Source organism: Gorilla gorilla, chromosome 14, assembly GCF_029281585.2.
Source record: "Gorilla gorilla gorilla isolate KB3781 chromosome 14, NHGRI_mGorGor1-v2.1_pri, whole genome shotgun sequence".
Lineage (NCBI taxonomy): Eukaryota > Metazoa > Chordata > Mammalia > Primates > Hominidae > Gorilla > Gorilla gorilla.
Window position 1 is genome coordinate 70,956,213 of NC_073238.2, and position 25,040 is coordinate 70,981,252.

At 31.9% G+C, this 25,040-nt stretch overlaps 1 long non-coding RNA gene and 1 other non-coding gene across 3 annotated transcripts in view; one reads left to right on the plus strand and one right to left on the minus strand.

The window, feature by feature from the left end:
* The window catches only part of LOC134757061 (uncharacterized), a 450,478-nt gene that overhangs the window by 246,086 nt on the left and 179,352 nt on the right, over nt 1–25,040 (minus strand). The window lies entirely within an intron of this gene.
* LOC115930493 (small nucleolar RNA U13) lies at nt 24,494–24,595 on the plus strand. The gene has a single exon (XR_004067129.1). It is a non-coding gene; the product is annotated as a small nucleolar RNA U13 (small nucleolar RNA).

The following is a 25,040-nucleotide window of genomic DNA, read 5'->3' on the forward strand; positions in this document are numbered from 1 at the left end:
ATACCCTGTGAGGTAACTATTACACTTTAGCTTGTGAAAACCTTTGCCTATTATTTCAAATATTGTAATAATATGATATCTTAATATCATATAGTAAAATAATTAAGCTGAAATTATGATGTTTTAGTTATTATTTCTTTAAAAGTTATTTAGTACACATAAGATGAGAGAATAAGAGAGAGGCTCACGAAAACAATGGCAATAATTCTAATGTTCTATGTCATTTAATTCTTGCCTTATTTAATAAGGAGTTTTAAAGAGAACTAGTTACACATAATTTTATGTTTTTTAAATTTCACTCCCCATTTTAAATATTTAGATGAATTTAAAACCCACATTATTTTTAACTGATTCCACCAAATACTTTTTTTTCCAAATAGGTGGGTAACTAATCATACAAAACTGTATTAATGCACGATTACTCTTTTTGAAGTAAATCACAGTCACCAGAAAAAGCAGAAATTCTAACTTGCCACCCAGATCCAAAAACAGATTACGAGCAATATCCCAGTTGTCCTTCCCATAATCCATACCTTCAAGACCATAGTTTTCACGCCGGAATGTCATGACTTCTGTCATCATAAATTCATTTTGCGTGTTTCCAACGTTTTGAATGGAATCATACAGTATGTACTTTTTTACTTGGCTTATTTTGTTCAATATGAAGGATTAATCTATGTTTTTGAAGTAGTAGTTGCTAATTTTCCTTCATTTATACATTTTCCATTTTAGGAATATGCTATGATTTACACATGATTCTTCTGTTGATGGAAATTTGAAATACTGATATGGTTGTACAATTGCAACATAACTATTATCATTTTTCCGTGCAACTTCTGATACATATGTGCATTTGTATCTCAGGCATGTATGTAGGAGTGAAGTTAATGGTCATAGTTTATGCATATGTTATGCATATATTTATGCATAGTTCATCTTTAATATGGCAAACACTCTTGTAAACAGAAGGTACAACTTTACAAATTTATGTTATATTTTATATTACATTCATAGTTCTATTTATATTATATTTCACTGAAAATAATAGCTCCATTGTTTCATATCCTAGTCCACACTTGGTAGTGTTAAATGTATTTTTAGTTTTAGTCACAAAATTTAAATTCAGTAATAATTCATACATTCTCGTATGAATGTAGTAGAATCTTTTAGTAACTTAACTGTTTATTATTTTGATGAAATTTTGATGAAAACAAAAGTTGAATATTTATATGCTTCCTGGGGGGGGGCTTTTGAATAACCTCTTCTTGAAATGTCCAAGTAACTCATTTGTGTGGTATTATTTCCTATTTTGTCTCTTTTAATTATTTATTTGTTTAAGTTATTTTTCTTAAAATGTTTGCTTAGTTATCATATGTATTCAGGACATCCTTTCTTACATTACATGTATATTTTCACTGTGCTAATGGTATGTTTTGTTTAACAAAAGTTTCTAATTTTAATTTACTCCAATTTATCATTTTTTTCTATATGAATATTGTATTTATGGTGCGTTTAAGAGTAGTCGACAACTGAAAGTTCAGTAAAATAGTTTCCTTTGTCATGTTCTATCTTTAATTCTTTTTGTCATCAATATTGAGGTCTACATCCTACATCGAAATAATTTTTGTTCTTATTGAAAAGTACAAAACACACCTTTTTTTCAATAGATATTCAAAGCTAAACATAATCCATCCCTGCTGCTCCTACCATCCATGACTTACACGAAGGATCCATATATATGGAATCTTTCAGAGTCTATTTTGCTTCATTAGTCCATTATTCAATTCCTTGGCAAATCTCACTCCTAATTTTCATTGCTTCATTTGTTTTTATCCTTTATGGCTTTTATTTTAGATCCAGGGGATACACATGCAGGTTTGTTATATGGATATATTGTGTAATACTGAGGTTTGAGGTATGATTGAACACATCACTCAGGAAGTGAGCAGAGTAGCCAATGGGTATTTAATCCTCATTCTTCTTCCCACCCTCCACCCTCAAGTAGGCCCTGATGTCTGTTGTTTCCTTCTTTGTGTCCATGTGTACTCAATGTTTAGGTCTCCCTTATAAGTGAGAACACCTGGTGTTTGGTTTTCTGTTTCTGCATTCCTTTGCTTAGGATAATGGCCTCAAGATGAATACATGTTGCTGTGAAGGACATGTTTTCCTTTCTATGGCTGCATAGTATTCCATGGTGTATATGAACAACACTTTTTAAATCCAATCCACTGCTGATGGGCATCTGTGTTGGTTCCATGTCATTGCTATCATGAATAGTGCTGCAATGAACAGAGCATGTGCCTTTTTGGTAGAATAATTTATTGTCCTTAGGATATATACTCAGGAATAAAATTCCTGGGTTGAATAGTAGTTTAACTCATGTCTTTGCAAAATCTCCAAAGTGCTTTCCAAGTGGCTGAACTAATTTACATTCTCACCAACAGTGTACAAGTGTTCCCTTTCCTCCACAACTCCTTCAACATCTGTTTTTCTTGTTTTGTTTTGTTTATTCTGTTTTGTTTTGATTTTTTGATTTAAAAGCCATTCTGGCTGGTGTGAGATGGTATCTCATTGCTGTTTGGATTTCTTTTTTTTTTTTTTTTTTTGAGACGGTCTCGCTCTTGTCCCCCAGGCTGGAGTGCAATGGCATGATCTCGGCTCACTGCAACCTCTGCCTCCTGGATTCAAGTGATTTTCCTGCCTCAGCCTCCCAAGAAGCTGGATTACAGGAACCTGCCAACACGCCTGGCTAATTTTTGTATTTTTAGTAGAGACGGGGTTTCACCATGTTGGCCAGGCTGGCCTCGAACTCCTGACTTCAGGTGATCTGCCCATCTTGGCCTGTTGTTTTGATTTCTATTTCTCTGATGTTAGTGATGTGGAGCTTTTTTCCCATGTTTTATTGGCTGCTTGTATGTCTTCTTTGAGAAGTGTCTGTTCATGTCCTGTGCCCAGTTTTTAATGGAGTTATTTCTTTTTTCCTGTTGATTTGTTTAAATTCCTTATAGATCCTGGGTATTAGATCTTTGTCAGGGTCATGGTTTGCAAATATTTTCTCCCATTCTGTGGGTTGTCTGTTTAGTCTGTTGAGATATCTATCTATCTATCTATCTATATAAAATTTTTTTTTCTGTGCAGAAAGTCTTTTATTTAGTTAGGTCCCACTTATCAATTTTTGCTTTGGTTGCAATTGATTTTAAGGAATAAGCAATAAATTCTTTGCCAAGACCGATGTTGAGAAGGGTTTATACAAATATAGATATATGCAAGGTAATTCCTCATCTTTGCTCCTAAGATTATTTGTAATTTTATCACAGAAATTGTATTTTATTTTACTTTTTTTAATTTAATTTTAATTGAGAAATAATAATTGTATGTATTTATCATGCATAACATGTTTTCAAATATGTACATATTGTATGGCTAATTGAAATATTCAACATATGCATTACTTCACATACTGATCTTTTTTTTGAGGTGAGAACACTTAAAATCTAGTCTATTAATGATTTTCAAGTGTGCCATATATTGTTATTAAATATAGTTACCATGTTGTTTAATAGATCTGTTGAACTTATTCTCCTGTCTAACTGACATTTTGTGTCTTTCAACCAACATTTCCCCCACTTCCACCCTCACCACCACACACCATTTTACTCTACTTCCATAAACTCAAATTTTTTAGATTCCACATATGATATGCTTTGAATATTTGCCCCTCCAGATCTCTTGTTGAAATGTAATCCCCAGTGTTGGAAGTGGGTGGGACAGGGTGGGAGGTATTTGGGCCATTGGGATGGATCCCTCATTAATGGCTTGCTGCCCTTCCCGTGGTAATGTGTGCCTTCTTGCTGTAAGTTCACATAATATCTGGTTGTTTTAAACATGTGGCACTACCTCTTCTCTCCTTTGCTCCCACTTTCACCATGTGACATGCTGGTCCCATCACCTTCTGCCATGAGAAAAAGATCTCTGATATTCTCACCAGAAGCCAAACAGATGTCAGCACCATGCTGACATTTTATCTCCTTACTTAGATATATACCTAAATATTTTATTTTTGTGTGTCTATTGTAAATGTAATTGTGATCTTGATTTGGCTCTCAGCTTGAACCTAATTGGTATATAAAAATACCATTGATTAAGTTATGTAGTTTAATCAGTAGCATTTCTATTCTCAATAGCAAAGACATGAAATCAACCTAAATGCCCATCAATAAGAGACTGGATAAAGAAAATGTGCTACATATACACCATGGAATATTATGCAGCCATAAAAAGAAATGAGATCATGTCCTTTGCAGGGACATGGATGGAGCTGGAAGCCATTATCCTCAGCAAACTAACATAGGAATAGAAAACCAAACATCACATGTTCTCACATAAAAGGGAGAGTTCAATAATGAGAACACATGGACACACAGCGGGGAACAACACACACTGGGGCCTGTTGGGGCAGGGTTGGGAGAGAAAGCATCAGGAAGAATAACTAATGGATGCTGGGCTTAATACCTAGGTGATGGTATGGTCTGTGTAGCAAACCACTATAGTACATGTTTACCTACGTAACAAACCTGCACATCCTCCACAAGTACCCCTGAACTTAAAATAAAAGTTGAAGCAAAAAAAAAAAGAAATGCTATTGATGTTTGTACATTAATTTTGTGTCCTGAAACTTTACAAAATTCATTAATCTGATCCAGGAGATTTTTAACAGTCTTTAGGGTTTTCTAGGTATTGAATCGTATAATCAGTGACAAAACATAAGTTGACTTCTTTTCCTATTGGATGCACTTTGTTTCTTTCTCTTTCCTAATTGCTCTGAGTAGGATTTCCAGTGCTATGTTGAATAAGACTGGAGATAATAAGCACTTTTATCTTGTTCTAGTTCTCAGGGGGAATGCTTCCAGCTTTTGCCTGTTCAGTATAATGTTGGTTATGGGTTTGTCATAGATGGCTCTCTAATATAAAATTATAAAAACTTATACAAGATTTATGAAAATCTTACCTTATACTCCAACTGATTAAAATGAGATATATTTGTTTGTAAGGTTTAATTAAGATTAGCTTTAACCTAGAAATTTTAAAATCAGATTGCCATCTTTCTCTCTCTCTGTCTCATACACACACACCAATACACACACACACACACACACACACAAAACACTCTGAAGTGTTAAGTGGAAATATATTGAATTGTGTCACTATCATTCTTTGAGTATTACTTAACTCTCAGATAGGAGATATTCCAGAATCTTCTTGTATTCTCCACGCCCCAGCCCATAAATCCAATGAGACTTGGTGCCCTTTTTAGAAAATGGTATTTGAAATCCAGAATATAAACACTAGATTTGCTCAGAGATATTGGAGGATTATTGTTTGTTTCAGCACTTATGAAACAGATGTCTAAAATGAGAATACATATACACACATGCACACGAACATGCTAAAATCTATCTTTATTTATCAACTTACCTATTTTATCATCTATCTATCTATCTATCTATCTATCTATCTATCTATCTATCTATCTATCTATCTACTAATCTATCTCAGGTGAGATTAGACTTATCCTTCCAAACACTATTAAATGCCACATGGTTTACTTTACACTTCTTTTTTTATTAGTGATCTCTTCTGCAACATTGAGAAATCTAGCTCAGTATTGCAGAAGAGATCACTAATAAAATATCATAGATACATACTTCTCAAATATGTACTTATATCTTTTTTCAGTTTTCTTGTATACTAACAGCCAACAGTTCAAGTGATCTCTGACTTGCAATGCCCCACTCATGACAACAACATCCAAACATGTTCTTCCTCTGTCCCAGCAGCACTCAGCTACAGATTTGATACACACAAAAGCTTCTACTGGTCACATGCCAGTCAGATCAAGAAATCCCCTCTAGCCTTAATGGTGCCCCACACTAAGGTTACTCCTGATTCTCCTCATGACAGCAAAAAGATTAAAGAGGTTGAATATTCACTTGCTGAGAGATGATCACCAACCTTGCAATCCTATATAAGATAGACTTTTAGTTACTATTTTGTCCAGGAGTGTTGCACTGAAATTTTAGATAGATACATTAGCATGTACTTTTTTTCCTTTGAAAAATTTGGTTTCAAGTTTATTCCGCTTTTATTAAAGTTAGTCATAGAGTAGTCTTCTTAAGTTATTCCCTGAAAAAAAAATGTGTGTGTGTGTGTGTGCATGTCTGTTTTGAATGTGATTTGCAGAGTAGTTGAAGGGACCAGCAAACAGGTGAGCTTGATAATACTATCAAAAATAGAGAAAGAGAGAGAAATACAACATTCACATCTATCTGAAATGGAATCAGTTTAACTCTTTACCATAGAGTGACCATGTTTTGTTGAATGAATTTAAATAATCTTATTTTTGTGATTATTTATACTAACTGTTCCCAGATTTAGTTAAAAGGTATGGCAGTTTTAAATGCATTAAATAATTTCAATTAGTTTTTGTGTGTATACTTTGAATACACAGCTAATATTTTTAAATGCTTTTGGAAGAAAAATCTATAATATAGAAAATTAGTGAAAACTGAACAACTTGATGATTCATTGTGCTCTAACAAACTCCCTTTCAATGGGGTCTAAGTAATAAATACAACATACAAAATTTTATTTACATACTTAACTATGGATATAGAAGAAATACTTAATATAAGTACATTATATAGTCCACATAATATACATTTTAATATTAACAAATCTCGCTATTTTAGATATTGTGATTATTAGTTGCTAAGGTAAAAATAAGAAATATTACACAAATTCAAAAATGATTGTATTTTCAAAAATATACATAATCCTCTCAATATGACGTATTGTATCAGATGAATGAAAGTATCTTTTTTAGAATGCATATCTCTTAAATTTCAATGCTCATGAAAATTTTATTAATTTTGATACATATATGCTAAGATGAAATTACTGACGTGTATATTCACATAGTAAAATTTTGGCTGCCGGTTTCTCAAACTGAAAAAGAGAAAAAAGTGATTTTCCCTTTTTTTAAGTCAAATATCATTTAGGGTTTAGATTGAGATAGTCACTACACTTGTCAGAGTAACAAAAATATACTAATGTTTAGAAGCTTCTATTCCGGCTTTATTGTTTCTTAGATAGATTGTTTTTACCTAATATAATATATGGACAATACAAGTTCAGTTAAAAATGATAGCAATAGAAACTCATAACAACAAGCACAAAATTTTTCATATTAATAATTTAATGGAGATATAATTTCCTCAATAACATTAGTTTTAAAGAGGGAGACAATAAACAAAATTAATTTCTCATCTATAACAAATGTCTCTTATGTGCTACAAATCAGTATATTTGAAATTCAATCTAATAATATTTCCATTTTTTTCAATAAAGCATATAACCAAATAACAGAATTAGAATAGTGTTATGAAGTGGCAAATGTTTATGAGCGGATTAGAACTGCAATTCTTTTTCAGGCTGCCTTTTATTTATTTATTTTTTAAAAGACAAATGTTCCTGCTTTGAAAAAAAATGTAACTTTAATGATGTTTTGTAATAAAGTTTTTTTGAAAACATATGACACAGCCTAATTATTTTTGGGTGTACGGATATTTTAACAATTTATATATCAGTACTGGCATATTGCTTTTTAATTAAGTAGAGTGTTAATATGTTAGATATGAATTCTTTATTTTTATTTTAATGGGATGCTATTTATAACTGGATTTAGGCATCTGGAAATCATATAAGTATTTCCAAAAGGTTGTAAAAAATAAAATTATTGCATAAATAATACAATAAAACATTCATTTGGAATCATTATTTTATAGCAAACACTAAAATGGTTCAATGTGAATGCACTAAACCCTTTATTTTCTAACCACACTTTTATCCAAGAGAAAACTAAACTTTAGTAAAATATTTAAATCTGTTCTTCTTGTCTTTCTTTTTATGTGTGTCTTTCTTTTGTTTTTGTGTTTTAAGATACAAGATTAAGCACAGTACGAAATGAAAAAGGAGACTTTACAACTGAAACCACAGAAAGACGAAACATCATTGGAGGCTACTATGAATATCTCTACGCTCACAAACTAGAAAACCTGCAAGAAATGGATAAATTTCTAGAAGTATAGAACCTCCCAGGATGAACCAGGAAGAAACAGAAATCCTGAACAGATCAATAATGAGTAGTGAAATTGAATCAGTTAATTAAAAACTTCCCAGCCAAAAACAATAAAAATAGCCCAGTACCAGATGGATTCACAATCAAATTCTACCAGTAGTACAAGGAACTAATACCAATTCTTTGAAACTGTTCAAAAACATTGAGGAGAGAATCCTCCCTAACTCATTCCATGAAGCCATTTTCTCAAACATATAACGTGTATCTATTATATACTTTTGTGTTATTGCAATAAAAATTAAAATGGTTATGATAAGAACATTTAGTACACCTTTCTCAAACACTACCATATTTCATAATTGAATCTTCTGTTGCTCTCATCATCCGGAGATGAATCAAATGTAGATGGAACAAAAACTGAATTGGTTTTAAGAGGTAAGGAACGCTCATGGTTAATTAGACCATTGGTAAAAGTGCTCTTTTGTCCAGTGCCTTGGCAATAAAAGAACCAAAACCAAAAAAAACCTTTGACAGGCACTAGGTCTTCTTTACTTCAGGTTATTAAAATATACCATTGTTTAGAAAATGCCTGAATTAAACCGTTCACCTGGTTGGTCTTTTCTTATACAGTTTTTCAAAAGTTTTCAAGTAATTTTGTAGAAAAGTTTTGGGTTGTGAGTATAGAGATTTTACTGGGATGGGGGTATGAATATTTGCTCAACATTTATAGCAGAGTTTTTAATATAGCAGAAATAAATTAAATAACTCATTTTTTAATGAGAAAGAAATAACTGGTCAAAAATTTAAGCCAATTGTCAAGGGTGCAATGATATTCTGTGATTATATCATAATCATAAATTTACAGATTTATCAATATTTTTAAAGCTTTCATTCCTACATAAGGAAGAAAACACTAATTTAATTGTCCATGTATTCATTTATTCTTGAAAGAATTCATTTAGCTAATAAAATATTTATTGGGAGCCAACACCAGGCACTACAAGTAATATGGTGATTAAGACTTCTGTTCTTCCCATTTGTGAAGTTTGCATCCTAATGGGTTACAAAGACAATAAATCAGAACCTTAAGCTGGGGGCATCAGAGAACATACCTGTAAACATTACAATCCATCTTTGAATAAAATTCCCTTGAAAAGTTGAAACAGCAATTACAAGGGAAAAATAATTAAGAGTTTAGAAGAATGAATATGCATCCATAATCAGTGTGGCAAAGGCATATGTGGACACACCAGTGGATTTTAGTTAAACCTATCACTGTCAGCAGAAATGTAGTTTGGGGCAGTGAAACATATTACTAATACATAAAACACATTAGACTTTTTGTCAGAATTTAAAGTATTATAGGTGGAATAAGTCTAATATCACTTTGGTAGATAAAAGTGGAACTAGATATAGTACTAATTTAATAATCAAAGCAAAAATTAATTGAAGAATGAAAAACATAAGAAACTTGAATGAGTCCAATTTGCCTACTGTCACCAAAATAAACTCCTTCTTTACCTGAATGAAAAAAAATATCTAAGTACATCTATTTCTCTTGTTTATTTTGCCTCTGGGACACCTCACAAACTACAATAATTACTACTTCTTGTGAACCCTGAGATTCAAAACAGTAGGATATTAATAAAAAAAACCAACTGTTACAAAAATTTCAGTTGATTTTTTTGATTTTCCCCTTTATATAATTCAAGGAGTCCAATTGTGGAAATCAACTATGAAAAAGAAGAAATGAGAGGCAGTCCATATATCCACTTTTTAACTTAGGAACTGATTTAAAATCCTACTACTCATCCTGCTCTGTTTCTCTTTTTTGTTTAGGTTTAAACATATAAATAACCCATCTGACCAGTTTGTTTTACTGCTATTGAGTCGCTTAAGTTCCTTATAGATTTTGGATATTAACCCCTTATCAGATATGCCATTTGCAAATATTTTTCCCACTTGAGTTGTCTCTTCACTTTCTTAATTTTTTTCTTTTGCTGTACAGAAGTTTTTTAGTTTGATGCAATCCTATTGTCTATTTTTGATTTTGTTTCCTGTGCTTTTGGGGTTCTTTCCAAAAAATCATTGCCCATGCCAGTGTTGTGGAGCTTTTCCCCTTTGTTTGCTTTTTTAATACAACTTTTTATTTGTATGCATTTAGAAGTACAAACATAGTCGTCTTACATGGATATATTGGATAGAGGTGAAGTTGAGGCTTTTATTGTCACTACCACCCAAATAGCCTACCTTGTATCCAATAGGTAATTTTTTATCCCTTGCCCCTGTCCCATCAACACACATCATTCTATTCTGTGTGTTCTTGTATAACCATTGTTTAACTCCCACTTATAAGTGAGAATGTGTGGTTTTTCACTTTCTGTTTCTGAGTCATTACACTAAAGATAATGGCCTCCAGTTCCATCCATGTTGCTGAAAAATATATGGTTTAATTCTTTTTTACACCAGAGTAATATTCCATGGTTAACATATACCACACTTTTAATCCACTCATCCATTTTTGGACATTTAGGTGGATTCCATAACTATGCTTTTGTGAATAGTGCTGCAATAAACATATAGGGCAGGTATCTTTATGATAAAATGATTTATTTTCCTTTAATAAGATACCCAGTAGTGGGATTGCTGGATCAAAGTGTAATTCTATTTTCAGTTCTATGAAAATTCTGCATAATGTTTTCCATAGAGATCGTGCTAATTCACATTCCCACCAATAGTGTATAAGCATTCCCTTTTTCCTCTTCTAAGTGCTACTTTTCATTTTACATATTGGAAGCTATTCATAATAGGTTCAATTCTGTGATTTGTTTTTATTAATTCTGATTTTACTCTATACTGTTTTATAAGTTTTGGGTTTTAAAATAAAAATATATCATTCAAAATTCAGACTTTTGTAAGGCATATAAAAGTTCATTCATAATATCATTCTTATTGACTTTTCTAATATCATCTTCTGCTTCTTCAATTGTAATTTAAATTCAAGCTACAATATACTGTGAGTAGTGATATCATTTGGATGTGTGCCCTGTCCAAATCTCATGTTGAAATGTAATCTCCAGTGTTGGAGGTGGGCCTAATGGGAGATGTCTGGGTCATGGGGCAGATCCCTTATGGATGGCTTGATATCATGCTCATGGTAATGAGTGAGTTAACTCTTTAGTAGTTTACATGAGATCCATTTGTTTAAAAGAGCCTGGCACCACTTTCTCCTGTTCTTGCTCCCTCTCTTGCCACATGACATGCTAACGTCCTTCACCTTCCGCCATGACTGTAAGCTTCCTGAGTCCTTCACTAGAAGCAGATGTGAGTACTAATATTTGTATACAGACTGCAGAACCATGAGCTAAATAAACCTTTTCTTTATAAATTATCCAGCTTCAGGTATTCCTTTATAGCCATGCAAATGGCTAACACAGTGGTTTCTTCAATTTATTATATTGCATGAGGGTTCTTTACACATAAGCAGTTCTGTTTGTGTAAAATATATTTTCATCTTGCCTGCTGCTGGTTTTCAATTATTTATTCTTTCACATATCCATTGATTCCAGTAGTTTTTGAGCCTTACTATGTGTTGAACACTCTTCTAGGTATTAGAGATAACAACATTTAAAAAAGCAAGATTTCCTCATTAAATTTACAATCTTCCTTTAAAGACTTTTTATCTAAGAATCTATTTCATGAGTCTTGCCTATTCCTCCAACCGTGTTGCTCTCACAACACTGCCCAATGTTAACATTAATGTAGGTTTACATTGTGCTTACATTAGAGTCATCTTAATACACTGAAGGTGTCATGAGGACAGGAGACATGTTTGAACTATAGACGAGTGTATAGCATATTATCAGTAGTTAATACTTATTGGTTTAATAAATAATGTGTTTACTTATAACCTATGTTAACAAGCCCTTATATACTGATAATTAAGCAACACTTTTTTTTTTTTTCATGAGATGGAGTCTTGCTCTGTTGCCCAGGCTGGACTGCAATGGTGCGATCTTGGCTCACTGCAACCTCCGCCTACTAGGTTCAAGTAATTCTTCTGCCTCAGCCTCCTGAGTAGCTGGGATTACAGGTGTGTGCTAGCACGCCCGGCTAATTTTTTGTATTTTTAGTAGAGATAGGTTTCCCCATGTTGGGCAGGCTGCTCTCGAACTCCTGACCTCATGATCCGCCCACCCCAGCCTCTCAGAGTGCCGGGATTACAGGTGTGAGCCACCGCACCCAATCACAATATTTTTAAATGCTATATAGCCTTAGTGATATTCTAATTCTTTAATTTTGTCAATCAGAAATATTGACAGCCAGATTGTATCTCTGATTTTCTTTCATGTTCATAGAGAGAGTGTGTGTGTGTGTGTTTAGATGAAGTCTCACTCTGTTTCCCAGGCTGGAGTGCAATGGTGTGATCTCGGCTCACTGCAACCTCCGCCTGCCGGGTTCAAGCAATTCTCATGCCTCAGCCTCCTGAGTAGCTGAGATGAGTAGCTGAGATTACAGGCTCCCGTCACCATGCCCGGCTAATTTTCTTTTGTATTTTTAGTAGAGACAGGGTTTCACCATGTTGGCCAGGCTGGTCTTGAATCCCTGACTTCAAGTGATCCACCCCCCTCGGCCTTCCAAAGTGCCGGGATTACAGGTGTGAGCAACTGCGCGCAGCCGAGAGTGTTATGCAGTTTTCTAAAAGCAGCAAATATAACTTCCTGGTAAATAGGTTAGATTTTATAGCAAGGAATATTTTTAAAATATGCGATTCTTTAGCATTACAAACATTTATTATTATTATTTTTTAAAGAAGAACTTTAACAGTTACCTCTCATCAATATTGTGGCATCTAGTATTTTTAGGGGAATACGTTAAAATGTCCTTAAGATCATGGTTAGTATTTTCTTATCTTTTCTTTAATGTATATTTTCCTGAATATAGAGCTTATCTCCCTAATTAATTTAAATAGCTAGGTGGTCTTTTCCGTTTACCTCATGTGCAATAATATGCAATCCCTCTTGGTTGATAATGCACTACTGATTGATTTAAAAATAAGTTAGTTTTAAAAATGATGGTATATATCCAAATGAAACAAACTTAAAAAAAATCTTAGAAGCACTTGCACTGAAATTATAGGTATTCCAAATACATAAATTAAAAATAGAAAACAGACTATAATATGTAGGAAAGTATAATATAGTATATAATGCTATAGCATGATCTTGTTTATATACAAATAGATTTTACCATATAAATCTCTATTTCTTGAATATGCTTCTATACATAGTTTTAACTCTGTTTTGCTTATCAGCATTTTCAAAAATGTATACAATGAATATTAATAAATGTAAAATTGTCAAGAAATGTCAATTTTAAAAAACTTAAATTTTATTTTAATGTGTAACTGTAAAACTAATTATATGTTACCAAATAAAGATATCATGGGGATTGAACATTAGATAAGATAGATGGGTTTGCTTAATTTTGCATTTTTATTTTGCTGTCATTGGTAGCACTTCCATTATGTGTCCTGCATCAGCATTTTTCCTATATCCTCTCTTTTTATATTTTTTCTTTTTCAATTCCCCTTTTATGTCAGAAATATTCCCAATACTCTTCATTCTTAATGTATTAAGCATGACTGGCATTTAAAAAATCAATTTAACTTCGTTTGTTTAACAAAAATCTATGTAGCTCTATTATGTGCCAGTGTCTACATGCTTTATGATAACAACTCAATCAGTCCTCATAACAAGGATATCAGGTAGTTACTTCTTTTTTTGTTCATTGTATAGGTGGGGTAATTGAGGGCTGGAGAGATTAACTTTCCCAATAACTCACAGTCAGTAGGGATAGAGCTCAGATTTGAAGCAGAGCTCCAAAGTCTAGGTTCTTACCTTATATATGTTTCCTCAGTTTTAAGCAGGGTATTTGATTTGCATTTCCATCCCTAACTTGTTAAATTCGATTATCCCTTCCATGTATAATAGAGTATAAATTAAAAATATAATTTTAAACTTAAATTTAATACCTTTTTTTGGAATGCATTGATCTGTGCCTGTATGAGAATGCAAAGACAAGGAGGCCATAAATAGCATGATTAACTGTAAGTGAGATACAAACCAAAGCTGACTTACAAACTTATTAATATGACAATGTTAACATAATATTTGTTATAAAATGTAATCAAAGAAAATTTTAGGGAGTAACTGATTTCAGAAATTATATATTTCCTTCGTGATTGTTGCAAAAAATGTCTCGGGAGATAATCATCTAAGAACACCCACGCAAGGGTAGGACTAATGTTCATTAGAAGAGTGGTTGACACTTTCATGATATTCACTCATAAGGTCACTACCCTGTTAAAGCATGTGCTGTTTTATTTTTAATCATGCAACTCAATTATATTCATTGTTATTTCTCATAAAATGTGTTGAAGATACTTCAATAAAATAAAATGTTTAACAATGATGATACACACTGTTTTTCTGGCTTCTTGTGAAATGCAATTTTTTGTGACATTATAGCTTGAGTTAGTAAACACAAATTATTGTTTCCATCTCCTGGAAACAATGACGACTGGAACTATTATACTGTGCAGTATCCTAAGACCTGATTTATTTTATTTATTTATACCAAAATTCACACATCCATGAAGTAAAGCAGTTATTTCGTTATGCCTCTTTCCATCCAACCATATTGCTTATTAATTCTAGTATCAGTAGTGTGTAAGTAGCCATTGTAAATGAGTATGTCTAAGGTAGGATAATTTTCTTTCAAAATAAAATGAATTTCAATATTCTTAAAACCATATTAGAAATTTATCAAAATATCCAGACTAATTAAATAATGTATCTACCATAGAAATTCTTATTTTCTATCTCACACACATGGGCCTACAGTTTTAAGTTAAAGACAGCTGACTTGCTTTTTAAGAAGTAAAATTTATAATTCAGGAGTCAGTTGAGATTGCAAATGAATAGTGGTTTTTGCAAAAGATACATAATTAAGATGGGAAATAGCTTTGGTCCAAAATAAATATAGTCTCAGCTATATATTAATATTTATTCACTAGAAATGAAAAAAAACCGTTATATTATATTTTGTTTCCTTGTGTATATTTCAATTCAAAAAAGTAGAGAAAAAGGATAAAACAAGTATATTAGAATTGATCCACATTCATCACTGCTTTTAAAAATAAAAGAGATTCTCTATCAATAAAACATCTCACTGTTTTTATAATAATTTTTAGGAGAAATCAACATTATTGTAACATGAATAATAAAAGACATAAATGAGTAGCTAAAATTTAAATGCTACTCTTGTAAAAATACACGAAACACTGAAACTGTTAAGCATCCTTATTTAGTTGCAATAAATATTGAAGTGTTTGTGGTTTCTACACCTTACTTAGAGCTTGTCAAATATATTTTTAATTCTTCTAAATTATACATTTATTTGGGTAAGAAAACTATTACAGCACAACTGAGTACTTTGGGAACCATTTACAGGAAAGGAAATTTTTTTCTGTGTTTTCAATTTTTATGTATTTTAGACTAGATTGTATGTACAAGGATTTTCTTCTGTAAATTTTAAGGATGAAGACACCATCTTGTATTGATATCAATAATAAATTTATCATAAATATCATACATTTAAAAATTTGTCTTATCTCTTAGGTAAAGTTCAGAGAGAAAACCATCCCATTATATAGACAAATGATTGATTGATAGTTAAATTAAGAGATTTTAATTTAAAATATTCATTGAGTATAAACTGATTTTAGAGAACAAATAATGTATTATGTCCAGAATATGTTGTATGTTGTTCTATGTATTATATTTATAGATGACTAAATGCATGTGTAGAATGCAGAAATTGAATTCTGAAATCAATACAAGCAATTATAAATTAATGTAGCTCCTTCAGAAAGTGAAATTTCACAATGTAATTCTGTATTTTTTGGGCTGAAGTAATAAAAAATTGTAAAACTACTTTCATAATGAAGTGATTTTTTTCGCCTTTCTTATTCTGTGTATTTCTAGTGAAAAATGTGAACATGTACCTCAATAAACACCAGAACAATCACAGAATATTATATATTTATTATTAAGATAATGTTTATAGAGTTTTAAATAATTAAACATGTTTGCTTTCAGGTCACAACAATTTATCTAAAATAAGAGAACAAATGTTATAATATGTGTTTTTAAGTAGTATAATTTCAAAACAAGCTTTATACGTAAGTCAAAATTTTACTTTTAATTTTTTATGTCATAAATTGTGCTTTATTTTAGTCATAATCTTTATGTTATCATAAGTTTTATTGACTTAGTCAAAAAATCATTTAGATTTAAATGTAGTAACATTCCATTTAAATAAAAAAACTCCCTGACCTCCAGAATACCTTACAACATTTACAATTTGCATCTGCAGAGGTGGTTTGCATGCAGGCTTAAATGTATTTCTTGAGGTACTTTACTATACAATTATAGATCTTGAATCTACCAGTACAACTGCATCAATTTTTAAGAGAAGCCTAACAAAATAAACATCGAAGATAGATTTTTTTGGCTTTAAGTAGAATGAACTATTTTCCCAATCCCATGCAAACTTACACAAATAAAATACAAGTTACCATTTGGAAAAATATGTTTGGTATTTGTTGTTTTTCAATAAATTTACCTTGATTAAGTTTGATAAATGTGATCCTAAAATCACCTCCCCTTTAGAATATCCTGTGTTTCTTTTGTTCTCAGCTAGAAGCTATGGTTTCTAAAAGTTAAAAACAATAAGAGCAAAGTTTCTTGACTGGACTCTTGGAATATGGCACAGATTTTGGTACCTGTTATAAATTTATATACCCCACTTAGAAACCAAGCAAAAACATAAAAATATAACATTACAATATTTTTATGTTTACATGCACTGACAATAAGTAGAGACATAATGCTTGAATTTGAAATGCTAGGGCAATAATTCTGCTCTGGGTAAGAAATCTTTCCATTTCTCCTGGGTCATGTGGGCAAACACTGACCCTTTTCTGATTTTAATTCAATTGCCAAATGTCTCACTTTATACTGTGGTAAAATTCTCAGGCATTCATTTTATAGTACAGAGAGACAATTTTTTTGCATAAAATTGCTATGTTTGGTTAAATGTGCAGCCAAGCTACCACACAATTTCCTTTTTAAAAAACATAGCTGTGCTTTAGCATTTGTAAGACTGTGATAACCATTAATATAGCCTTTAAATGTATATCCACAGAAGCAGTTATTTTTGTCATATTCATGAAGCCTGAATATTCTGGTACATGCAAATATTCTTTAAAACCAGGAGCTACATACTCCACAAATAGATATATGGAGATCAGATAAGTTATTTTTCCCCTAGGTTTCATCTCATATTCTTGAAAAAATTTTGTGGTAATAGGTTAGATTAATAAAAATTAGGTACCAAACTAAAACCGGCTTCTTACAACTTTCCTGACAACTTTCCAATCAACAACAATTGATTTAAGGTAGAAGAAACGAAGAGAGACACATAAATTCAAAGCATAACTCTTCCTTAAAAAATGGTGATTATGATAGTGCCTACATCATAGAGTTGTCCACATACATATAAAGCCCTTAGAATTATATTTGGCTTACATTAACACTTTGTAATCATCCAAAATAACATTTTATGTCAAATGCTTAGAGGAAATTAAATAAATGATGGTAGGTATACCAGATAGTTATTTAAAACTTTGGTCAATTTAAACTGCAATTGTTGTTGAGTCTGGAACATTTCCCATCTGACTCTGGGTTGGCTTTAGTCCTATATCATGGCTAACATCATTGATTACTCATTAACTTGCTCAATAATTCTTTTGCCATTGATTTCTTAGTAACCCACATCAATCTATACAGGAACTGACCTTATCAAATCTGATCATTTTATATTTGAGCTAAGTCACAGCTCAAGTGACTTGATTATTTCTATATTATATAATCAAACAATGTCTTTATTCACCTGACATTTTTTTAGACTCAATAAAGTCTAGCAATTTGGCTTAGGCAGTACAGTCAAGATCTGTCATTATCTTTGTGTTGGCACATGAAGTGAACATCACTGAAAAAGCTCTTTGGAGATCATTCACTTAATAAATTCTGTTATGTTTGTGTATAAAGCTCTCCTCCTTCTCTAGCCTGGGACCCTACCAAAAAACCATCATGAAACTGGAAAAATGTTCATTAAGTTATTATATTATGAAGAGTATATGTTCATAGAGTTTTGTGTGAATTGAACTCCAAATTTTTTAAATCCTGAGATGAATATTTGAACTTAGCTCGTTTTTATTGCAGTTTAAAGACATACTACATGAGATAGGAAATTTTTGTGTAACTATAATTCACTTAAATAAAAACATAATAATATAAACCTCATCTGTAGATTGGGTAAGGATAACTGACAAAACAAAATTGCAAGTTCTGTTTTAACACTTCCTCTATTCTTATCACCATCTCATCACACACCCTGACACATTTTCTTTGAATATATACATATATAAAAACATATATATAAATTTACATTTATATAAATTATTTTCACCTTAAAGGCATCATTTTTATTAAAAGTAAAATTTCTCTAGCATGCCATTAAATAGAATTGCTTATATATGTACGTGTGTGTATTTACATGTCTGTATGTATGTGTATATATATATGTGTGTGTGTGTATTATATATATAAACATATACTTTTTTTCTGGTCTCTGCACTGTAGGAATAGACAGTCTAGTGTAGTTGATTTATATATATATAATATATATATTTCACATATATATTATATATATATTTTACATATATATAATATATATATTTTACATATATATTATATATAATATATATTTTACATATATATTATATATATAATATATATTTTACATATATATTATATATAATATATATTTTACATATATATTATATATATAATATATATTTTACATATATATTATATATAATATATATTTTACATATATATTATATATATAATATATATATTTTACTTATATATAATATATATATATATATATATATATATATATATATGTTTTCTGGATCCAGGGCTTCATATTAACCTCATACTTACTGATTATATAAACTTGGGTAACAATTTTTCTATAATTAATTTTCCTCACATGTAAGATGAAAAGAAGAAAAATAAGAAGGTGGAGGGGGAGAAGGAGGTGGAGAAGAAAAGGAAGAGCACTGGGTTAATTTAAAGAATAAATAAATTAAAAATCTTAGAATAATAATGATATGGAGAAGTAAGTAAATGTTTTATTTTATTTCACAGTGGGAATAAAAGTTTTAACAAGATTCAACAGGAACAATAAAATATCTTCATTCCAAGCTTCTCAGTGTCACACTAGACTAATTTTTAGTGTTTGTTTAAATAATCAATCCAAGATCCTGATTTATGTTTTTAGTATGGCAGTTAACATAATAAGTCTTATCAAAGGATTTCCATGACACAACAAAACTTCTCAAAAGTACTTCCCAAATGTTATTTGAGCATAACATTTTACAAGGAAAAAAATAGGAAAAGACATTAAATAATTCACTTATTTTTCAAAAAATATCTACATTATAGTTTGCCACTAAGTTGGAAAACATTTGGTTCCAACTAACTAAATTCAGTTCCATATTTCATTCCTAAAGATAAATTTATAAATAATGATTAATCAATTTTTGCTTCTTAATTTCTACACTACATAAGTTTAAATGCATAGTGTTCACGTATTTATATCAGTGATTTTTAGATTTTGAGCATTTTAAGTATCCTTTAACTGATATATTAGATAGTCATGACATAGCTATCTCTGCTCTATATTAAAATTTAGCCATTAACATTTAAAAATTACAGGAATGAACTTGTTCTGAAAATTAAATGACTAAGTTACTTCGTACTTACTAAGAAAATTGGCTTGGTTCATTGCATATTTAAAAACAGTCATTCCAGAAAGACATACTAACTTATTTTTAGGAAGTGGTAATCATCATTGTATATAGAGCTATTTGATTTAATATGACAATGTGAAATCATTTTAGTATTTTATGTGCAGAAGGTTGAAATAATCATACCTCTCAGTTCCCAGCACATGAGTATCATTAGTTGTTTTGAGCTGTGTCTCTTTAATCATATGTGTGTGTGTGTGTGTGTGTGTGTGGGTGTCCATGCATACCTTCCCTTTTAATTACATATACTACTCACATTCTATTCCCTTCATAGGTAACCATATTAATATTTTAACAAATTATTAATTTGAATGTCTTCTTTATTTTTATATGCATATATTTTAATTTTAATTAAATGATACCTATGTTAATGTAGCATCATAAGAAACAAGAGGATGAAGTCCAAAAAGTAATGATTGGTTTACTGAAATAAACTCTTCTTTAATGTGAAGTAAAATAACCACTAAATTTTATATATTGGAGTTAGCAACATATCAATAACCTTTGCAATTGCAGGCAAGTTGAAATTGTAAGGCTACATTATGGACACCTGGTAAAAAGATGAACAGAAAGCTACTTTAAACCACTACTTCTGGATACCCACAGCACAGAAAACTTTTATGATGCTTTCATTGGAGTTTTGTTGGTTGGTTGGTTAACTTTTTTAATGAAAAAAAAAAAAGGAACAAATGGAAATATTTGTGGCAAAAAAATTCAGTTGAGCAGGAAAAATGTGCAAACAAAGAAGAGAGAAATGAAGATAAGAAGATAACTCAAAGTATGATCTTCCTGAGAAACCTGGTAGGAATCAGATTAAAAACACAGGTGGAGAATTCACCTATTTATTACATGATCTAAGTAAGAAATGGCAGAGTTTTTGTTTGTTTGTTTGTTTGTTTTGTTGGGGGGGTTGTTGTTTGGTTTTTTGATTTTTTTTTTTTTTTTTTTTTTTGAGACAGAGTCTGGCTCTCTTGCCGGGCTGGAGTACAGTGGCGTGATCTCGGCTCACTGCAACCTCCGCCTCCCGAGTTCAAGTGATTCTCCTGTCTCAGCGTCCAGAGTAGCTGGGACTACAGGCGCGTGCCACCATGCCAAGCTAATTTTTGTATTTTTAGTATAGACGGAGTTTCACCATGTTGGCCAGGATGATCTTTATCTCTTGACCTCGTGATCTGCCAGCCTCATCCTCCCAAAGTGCTGGGTTTACAGGAGAAATGATAGCTTTAAGAAACAAGTAGTTTTAAGCAAAGTAGATGGAAATTTGAGAGTTCATACCATATGACTACTGTTCCTTTTTGAACTTATAGAGAAAGGGGCTTATATGGATCAGGTGTAAAGAAAGAGGAAAGGGTTTACATGTTCTATGGTGAGAAAGAGAGGTTGAGACGACTTAATAAATAAATATTTCCTGGGAGATTTGAGCTCACTTGTAGGCAATAAATTTATAGTGATTATAACATTGACAGTTTGTGTTGTTTATACTACTGTAATAATAGTATCTTTGTGTATATATATGTGGATGACAATATTCGCATCTATTGGTTGTAGGATTTGCCAATTAGGAGTAACTTAAGGGATCGTGGCATATCTTAATTAAGAGAAAATGATACAATGTATCATGGAATAAAGAATTCATGAAGGAAAAGGAATAAAAAAGAAGATAGATGAATAGGAAGAAATATCAAGGAAAATATGTAATTGGAGTATTTGAATAAGACTGTTAAAATGACTGCTTGAAAAATAATTTAGAATGGAAAATTATTTCTTATAAGAGATAAGTTAAAACGTGTGACTGTAGACCAGTAAAGCCATGTAAAACATGGGATTTGGAGGAAGTAAACAAGCTGAGTAACTAGGGGATTGGATGTGTTATCCATAAAAATCATGAAGTCATTTGGAATCTTGGCAGCATTTGAATTGGTTAGGAAAATCACATGCAAGAGAGAAAATGTTCAGGAATAAGGGAGATTTTCTCAGAGGGTAGTGGGTTACACACTAATTGTAAGAAGAGGGGTGTATTAGTGTTCTCTAGAGGGACAGAACTAATAGGATTATCTATCTAAGTATCCATCTATCTACTATCTATCTATCTATCTATCTATCTATCTATCTATCTACCTACCTATCTATCTATAAAGGGGAGTTTATTGTATTAACTCACACAATCACAAGGTCCCACAATAGGCTGTCTGAAAGCTGAGGTGCAAGGAGAGCCAGTCCAAGTCCCAAAACTGAAGAACTTGGAGTCTGATGTTCGAGGGCATCCAGCATGGGAGAAAGATATAGGCTAGGAAGCTAGGCCAGTCTAGTCTTTTCACATTTTTCTGCCAGCTTTATGTTCTAGCCTTGCTGGCAGCTGATTAGATGGTGCCTACCCAGATTAAGGGTGGGTCTGCCTTTCCCAGTCCACTGGCTCAAATGTTCATCTCCTTTGGCAACAGCCTCACAGACACATCCAGGATCAATACTTTGGATCCTTCATCCAATCACATTGACACTCAATATTAACCAACACAAGACGGACAACATAGATAGGAAGAGACTTAAAGAAACAGCAAGAGTGTAGAAGAATAATAAAGAAATGACTTTGGAAAGCAAGTGAAATTACATAATCCCATTTCCTTACACTGAGATAGACACCATTTATAAAAAGACATCTTCAATGAATTCAATATTATCAGTTGATATACCAATTTTAGTTAAGACCAGGCATGGTGGCTTAAACCTGAAATCCCAGAACTTACAGAGGTAGAGGCAGGAGCATAACTTGAGCCCAGGAGTTGGAGACCTGCCTGGACAACATAGCAAGACCCCATTCCCTACAAAAAGAAATAAAATAGACAATCACCTCCCAAAAAATTTTAATTAAGTACAAAATATGATTAAAAAATATTCAAAGAAGCATTCTGGGATAATGGGTTTGAATAAATGAGATATTTGTTAAAGCAATTGTTGCTCAACTCCCAGAAGTAAGAGGAAAGATTATTATACAGGAAGGGAGTGATAGTATGTGTCAGGGATAGGAACTACAGAGAGAAGATAGAGAACCCTCCAGGAGGAGGAGAGATGATCCAAGTGGCTTATATTTTATTGAGAATCAAGAAAAACATGAGTCTAAGAGAAGACAGACTTAGATTTGAAGGACAGCTGAAGAAGACTGATCAGAAATGCGAAGAGACTAAAGATGGAACTAGATTTATTTTATTTTATTTAGGTAGACTTTTTATATAATTTGAATAGATACATAAATGTAATGCTCATAGAAGGATGAAAATATGAAAATAGAGATAATTTGTTTTATAAAACTAGACTAAACTTGTCAACAGAAATTGATGAGTATATTTAAAATTCTAAAACAATTTGTCATAAATACATTAGATGTCCAAATCCAAAATAAAACACCAGCAAACATAATGAAACAACATATTAAAAGTATAACATGTTATTATGAACCAGATACTTCCCAGAACTCTGCAGATTGATTAACATTAGAAAATATGTTTACATATGTATACACATACACACACCCCATATCAGCAAATAAGAAAAACATCCTGATAATCCCAGTAGATATTAAAAAGGTCTTTGATTACATTCAGTATGCATTAATCATAAACTGTGAGTTATGGGAATTTAATGATAAAGAATATGAATCATAAACTGATTCAGCACGGGCTGGGCATGCTAGCTTATGCCTGTAATCCCAGCACTTTGCAAGACTGAGGCAGGCAAATCTTTTGAGGTCAGGAGTTCAAGACCAACATGGCCAACATGGTGAAACCCCGTCTCTACTGAAATTATATACATTAGCTGGGCATGGTGGCACACACCTGTAATCTCAGTTACTCTGAAAGCTGAGGCAGCAGAATCGCTTGAACCTGGAGGCTGAGTTTGCAAAATCGTGCCACTGCACTCCAGCCTCGGCGACAGAGAGACTCAGTCTCAAAAAAAAAAAAAAAAAAAAAAAGGAAAAGAAAAAAGAGTCAGCATAATGCAGACTTCAAGGCCTTTGGGTTGGCTTTTACCTACATCCTAGTGTCATCTCAGATACGCTTTCCATTGCATTTTTTATTCTGCCTGAGGACCACCACTTGTGTTGATCTTGTGTTCGTAACATTGGCTTTCCTCTTGATCTAATCCAACACCTTCAGTTCCCCAATAAAAGAGCTATGGCCACCAGATTAATAAAATCCTTTAGTTATTTGCTATTATATCACTAAATCCATCTTCTAAAACTATTACACTTCTATATAATATCTCTATTTCCTTTAAAACTAGTTTAATAAACCACACAGAGATAGAAGTTGTTAGCTCTTGCTATGGCTTGAATGTTCTCTATAAGTCATGCTGAGATCCATTTGTAGTTCAGAAACATGACTACTGTCTTTTTGAGCTTATATGAGATCTGGCTTCCTCAATCCTTGCTATGATATCAGTACATTACCTGTCTGATGTGAAAAAGAAAAGATAAAATGAAATAAAAACTCAGACACCACAGAGAGTTCCCACCAGTAAGAAGGCTCTCACCAGATCCAGCCCCTCAATCTTAGAATTCTCAGTCTCCAAAACTGTAAGAAATAAATTCCTTTTTAAATAAATTACCCAGTTTCCAGGATTGTTTTAATAAGTAACAGAAAATGGATGAAAACTGATCTGTCTCCTGATGTAGATATTGGAGCCAAAACTTTATACTCATTACTCAAATAGAGGATTTTTCACAGGGTAAATATTCAAGGGAGGCAGGGCTGAATTCTACATCAGAAGATAACATCTCAGAAGAATAGATGTTAATTTTTACTCTCCCCTAGAAACTATAATGTACACAGGCTGTGATGCAGGCTTGACCAATCAGACTTTGCTACCAAGGATTCTAAATCTAGAGAGAGTGCCAACAAAAAG